Raw genomic sequence first — 6,827 nt, 5'->3', positions numbered from 1 at the left:
GGGTGCATGTAAATCTATTCTAAGCTCTTTAAATCTATCAGGAACCCCAGATTACTCTGTTCTCATGCCCTGGATTGTGTAAGGTGCATGCAAATCCATCATAGGCTCTCTAAATCTATCGCAACAGATAAACAGGTATTAAAAAACAATATGGATGCCATAGAAAACATAGATCTAAAGAATAAATCCACATACCTTTGATCCAGATGTTCCCAGATCAATTTCAATCAATGTAAATAACTTCAAAGTCATAACTGATCTTGTAAACACCATGATCTTTTGCCCATTGACTCTTCCTTATGTCTAGGCACTGAGATTGTAAAGATCTCAAGGGTAAATACTAGGGTTCTCTCATTAGACTAAAGGGGAGAATGGTAAGACCTTAAAACCCTAACCCCTAAAGGGGTATTTATAGGCTTCCTATTGGGCTTAAGTGACTTAAGCCTACCATAAGCTTGGGTCACTTAATCTAACCGAAAAAGGTTGCTAATTGATTAATTAACCATACAAGGCCCTAATTAGTCAATTAGCCTAATCTAAAGATACCACCCACTTATCCCTATGCAATCTTGTGTAATTACCAAAACACCCTTATGCACAAAATTGAACTAAAAACCCATCCAACCCTCATAAACCGTGCCATCAAGGAATATGAATTTAAAGCAAGGACCATTAGGACCCATAGGAGTACTGGCTCCTTTATAATCAAATTCTGAAATTGATTCAACATCTCGCTACAGAGAGTCAACTGCACTCCAGTACCCTATGTATATAACAACGAGACACCAAGTGCTCAAGCCTGTGACCTATTATCCACTACATGTCGACTCCTTATGAACCGATGTCCAAAATCTAAAAAGGTAGTGTTATCACCTATTAAGATTACCTCTCAAATCCTTGAGTTACTGGTCCCACTTATTATGTGATCAATTGACATACTCTTGCTCGAAAGAGCATATGTCAAATTCCACTAAAGGAATTCATGTTGCCTTTATTGAGAATACTTGTTGTCACCAATCTTCATCAATAGTGACCTAATCCATAGGGATATATGACTACTTTAGGGTCTCTCCCATAGGTTAAAGCCTCCTGTTTATTTTGGCATAGACTCAATATCCTCTCAAGGTTGAGAGTCCATGCAGTATAGTAGTTTGGTGAATCATGTAAATTGATAGTCTTGTGTCATGATTCACTGTAGGTCCATAGTCATATTACCTCTCTATACCATCTCACAATAAGGTAACACTTCCACTTTATATGTTTCCTCTTGTAGTGGTACTTTAGTTTTTAGACCATGTCACCATCCCACAATTATCACATAATAGGATCTTAGACGATATAGAAAAGGGAACTATCAATAAGCCAAAAGGCTTTCTTTGTTGTTATGGAAACAACAAAAAACCACTTAGAGTGTACACATACCCAAAGGTAGACTTGCAAAAGTCCTTATTAGACTGTAGTCCAATTTCCCGATACAAAAGGAGTACCAACTCATCGCAAAGACTCACAAACATATAATCCCTTATTCTCCAAATATACTAGAGTATATGTTTGACATCCGCCCAAATCTCTAATTAGGAAATTGACTAATATCCACTCATTATTCCTATAGCAAAGCAAATATCTGGTCTAACACATAGTATCACATACTTAAGGCTATCTATTGCAGAGGCATTAGATATCGCTTTAATGTGATTTTTCTCCACAAATGTCTAAGGGCATTGATCTTAAGAAACATAACCCCAAATCCAAAGAATAACAAACCCTTCTTGGAGTTTTGCATCATGTACTTGACCAAATTCTCATCTATGTAGGTGACATGGCATAATTTTCCTATTCTTACAGTCCTAAAAGACCTTAACCCTAAGAATATAAAGCGTCTTCCTCTAGATTTTCATTTAGAACTGAGTAGACTACCATATCTTGACTTATGACAATATCCCTACATCATATCCAATGAATAGATTGTCATTTATTTGCAAGATCTTAGAGCATCACCACACTTCCTTGTGTCTTCTTATACATAGAAGGCCCTTTGCTATGAAAATTTTTTGTTGTTCTATCTTACAAATGAGACACACTGCAATAGATGGGAGTAATCTAATGGATTTGAGTATGACCATTGTTGAAACAAAGTTTCAAACTATAACCTTTAGCTACAATATTAGCCCCTTAAAACTCAAGCTTTCATTTACTCCTGTGTTTCTCTTGTAGGCCAACTTCCACCTATAGATTTTATCCCTTTAGGTGCTTCTACAGGAACCCAAACTATGTTAGAACATAAAGATACTAACTACCTCTTCATAGCTCCTTGCCTTAAGTGAGCACAAACACTACTCACTGTTTCATCATAATTTGTGGGATATGAACCTCCCAAAAGAGGATTAGTCCTATCAAAGAGAAACATAATAAAAGAATAACAATAACTTAATAGTAGGAAAGACAAAACGTAAGAATAATTTTATAATAGGAAAAAAAAAATCTAATAAATAAAAGCTTGTGGGTGATATACTGAGAAGTGAAATAGAAAATAAAAAAGAAATTAATAATAATAATAATAATAATAAGAATAATAATAGCAACTTTATTATAAATAAATAAAATGAAAAAATTATTGAGATTTTTCTAAATACTAAAAAATGATAACTCATGAGAGTAGATTTGGAAATAAAAGTTTAATAAAATTTTTGGAATTAATTAATTAAAAGAAATAATATTAGAGAAATAAAATTAACAAAGAATATTATAAGGATGCCAAATTATAATTTTGGATAAATAATAAATAGTAAAATTCAATTTTACCTATGTGATTGGAGCCAAAATATGTGCTCTAATGGCACATATTCGATATGATTTGTGCACCAAAGGACATTCAAATCACCCAACTTGACCTAAATCAATGCTAAGGCCCTAGCCATGGGTTTAATCTATACTTTGGAGATTTATCTCAGGTTCAAGGGAAGAAAATTGTGCAAATTGAATGACTTTAGATTTTGAAAGATCAAGAAAGGGCTAAATGAGGAAATAAGTGAGTCAAGACTCATTGAACGTAAAGAAAGGAAAAACAAGGATATCATGAGGTTGGAGGATGATAAATGACCATTATGGAGTAAGAAAGAAGGCAAGAAAGCATGGGGAATGAGGCATGAAGCAAGATTTAGCTGCATGGAAATTTAGAACTCAAAAATCTGATGGCATTATATACTCTGACTTTGAGGACAAATTTGGAGCACTTTTCGGAGTCCATTATATACATACTATATATCGTTTTGAAGCTTGGGAAGTCAGGAGTCTAACGCTTCAAACGGTTTGCAAATCGGAGCTGAAATGAAGAAGTTATGGCCATTTGAAGACAACTGCACCAAGCTGGAGGGTCATTTCGAAATGATTTCGAAATTCAACTTATGATTTCGAAATTCAACTTATGAATTCGAAATCCACTTCGAAATGACACCAATTTCGAATTCACCCACTGCCACTTTGATGTTCCGCCTCCTCTACCTCGGGAATTGCATCTAAAGCACTCCATCCGCCCTAGGTGGACCCCACATGACTAGAAATCGCCATTTTATTATTTTTCAATCATTTTTAGGAAATTATTTTGTAATAAGTGGCCAATGAGAGTGTGCCACATGTTAGGTAATTGAGGATATTATATAACCTCTCTCAATTCTAGGTTTTAGGGATCTTGGATCTTGGATTTTTTTCTAGAGAGTTTGACATTGAAGGTGGAAGAAGACGAGAACTTTGGTTTGTTTTCTTCTTCTTCTTTATTGAATATATTGTTTTTAGTTTCTTTTGATTCAAATTATGGATTTTTACCCTACTATGGATTGTGAATGTGACATCACCCCCATGAGAGGCTAAGAGCCAACTTGGGGCTTGAAGCATGAAAACCTAAGGGCTAGGAAACCTATAGGGATAATGGGTAAATTACTATAACAATGAGATTAATTATTGGTTGGGTGACAATTTATTATATTTTTTTATCCTATCCTTGTGAGTTCGTTTAGGGAATGATACGATAGGTTATTACTTGATACTAGTGATTCTTGGTAATTCTTGATCATTAGTTATCCTCGTTTTCCCTACCGTTATTTGCCCCTAAACAAAGCTATAAGGAGTAGGAAGGGTTAAAAAGCCAAATCTTAAATTGATAATCAATCTCATTCATTTGATGGTTTTAGGAATCTGTTTGAAAAAGGAAAAATTAGGTTTCGGATGCAATTTTGAGTTATAGAACCCAACTTGATCGCGAGTGGCCAAGGATCCCAAAACCCTAAGATCATATTACTTAAAATACCCTTGTTTTCTATAATTTCTATACCCTAGGTTGGATTGTGGAAAACCCCAAACTTGAATCAATTGAATTTAAAATCAATATTCATTTTCTCTTATTAATCCAATTTCTTTTACTTAGTTTCACATTATTCACATATTGTTTTTCACTTAAGGATTTAAACAAAAAAAAAAATAATTCATTTATTCTAGTATTGACAATTTTCATAAGCCAGTCCTTGAGAACGATACCCGGAATGCTACAAAAGCCGTAGTGACTCTTTCTCTAGTTTTTCTTGACCAGAGTTACTACGTAAAAAGGCTAAGTATTTTGGTACAATAGAGAAATTTCGGTCAAGAAAATGGCGCTGTTGCCGGGGATTGGCAATCGTCATAACTAGGATATAGTGCATTGCTTTGTTTTAGTTCTTTTATTTTTTTTATTTTTTATTTTTTATCTTTATACATATTTTTTCTTCTATTTTATGCTTGGTTGGGAAAGAGATATTTCAGGTAGACTTCAAAGAACAACTGAGGAATCTCAACCAAATATGGAGGACACTGAAGAATTCAACAGTAATAACAACAGGCCACAACCACCTGTGCAGGGCCAAAGAACTATGAGAGAGCTCCTAAATCCTCCCAGGTTGAGCACACCATCGTGTTTTATGCTACCTCAAAATCATGATCATGTTACCATTCGGCCTCAAGTGGTGTCTCAACTACCCATTTTTAGGGGGACAGAAAATGAAAATCCATACTCTCACATCAAGGAATTTGAGGACATCGTTTCAATTTTTCGAGAAGCCAACACTCCTTTGGAGATCTTTCGCATGAAGCTATTCCCCTTGTCATTGAAGGATAAAGCTAAGACTTGGTTAAATAGTCTTAGACCTTATAGTATCAGAAATTGGGGTGATCTACAATCAGTGTTTTTGCAGAAATTCTTTCCAACACATAGAACCAGTGCATTGAAAAAGGAGATCTCGAATTTCAAGGCTATGGAGGATGAGAAATTTTTTGCATGTTGGGAAAGATTCAGGGAGATTGTTGCGGCTTGCCCCCATCACGGATTTGACAACTGGATGCTAGTTTCGTATTTCTATGAAGGCATGGCACCACCAATGAAACAACTTCTCGAGACTATGTGTGGAGGAGATTTCATGAATAAAAACCCCGATGAAGCATTTCAATTCCTTGATTATGTTGCTGAGGTATCTAGAAGTTGGGATGAACCAATCGTCAAGGAACCATCTAGAGATAGAACAATGAACAGGGCAAGAGCTAGTGGAGTGTATACCTTACCAGAGGGTTTAGATGTCCAAGCAAAGCTAGCAACCGTTATGAGAAGGTTGGATGATTTGGAAACCAAGGGAGTTCAAGAGGTACAAATAGTCAATGATGGGGTAACTCAATTGTGCTTGATATGTAAGTCTACGGAACATGGTGTGCAATCTTGTCCCACTCTACCTGCAGTGCAAGATATGTTTACGGAGCAAGCCAATGCCTTAGGGACATACAAGCAATATTCTAGCAATTCTCCATATTCCAACACTTATAATCCGGGTTGGAGGAATCATCCAAATCTATCATGGAGGGGAGGTAACAATGGCCAGTTTCAGCAGCAAGGAAACCGATTTCAGGGTAATCAGACTAATGGGCAGCAAGGTTTTCAACCACAAGGTATGCCATCTCAGAATTTTCAACAGCAACATCAAGCCTCATCATCTAACTCAAGCCTGGAAGACATGATGAGAGAGTTTATACAGAAGCAAGACAAGCGTAATGAAGATCAAAATAGGATAAATGCTCAAACATCTCAAGAACTAGTAGATATTCGAACCACTTTGAGCCAACTTGCTGTAAGTTTATCTCAAGAGAAAGGAAAATTCCCAGCTCAACCACAGAAAAATCCGAGAGGAGTAAATGAAGTTCCTGAAGTGCAAAAGGAAGATTGCAATGCCGTTATCACACTCAGAAATGGGAAAGAATACGAAGGGCCCAAGTTACCTGTAAGTGAAGAAGATATTCCTGCTAGAGATGAACCAACTGTGGAGAAAAATGTTAGAAATGAGAAAGCGTCTGAAAAATATGAGGAAGTCATTGTGAGCAAAAATAAAATGAGTGTTTCCAATCATTTGCCTTTCCCTTCAGCTATGCAGAGACACAAAGTGGGGGATAAGACTTTAGAGATTTTGGAAGTTTTGAAGCAAGTGAAGATCAACATTCCACTCCTTGATATGATCAAGCAAGTTCCTGCTTATGCAAAGTTCCTCAAAGATTTATGCACTGTGAAGAGGAGGATTAAATTAAGCAAGAAAGCATTCCTCACCGAGCAAGTCAGTGCCATCATTGAGAATAAAGCAATGGTGAAGTACAAAGATCCAGGTTGTCCTACCATCTCAGTCCAGATTGGAGATTCATTCGTGGAAAAGGCTTTGTTAGATTTGGGAGCTAGTGTGAATTTGCTTCCATATTCAATCTATAAGCAATTGGGATTGGGAGAGCTTAAGGCTACTACCATTACACTCTCTTTAGCAGATCGTTCG

The sequence above is a fragment of the Vitis vinifera genome, chromosome 4 (genome assembly GCF_030704535.1).
Source record: "Vitis vinifera cultivar Pinot Noir 40024 chromosome 4, ASM3070453v1".
In the NCBI taxonomy this organism is placed as follows: Eukaryota; Viridiplantae; Streptophyta; class Magnoliopsida; order Vitales; family Vitaceae; genus Vitis; species Vitis vinifera.
Note: the sequence above shows the minus strand (reverse complement) of the source record.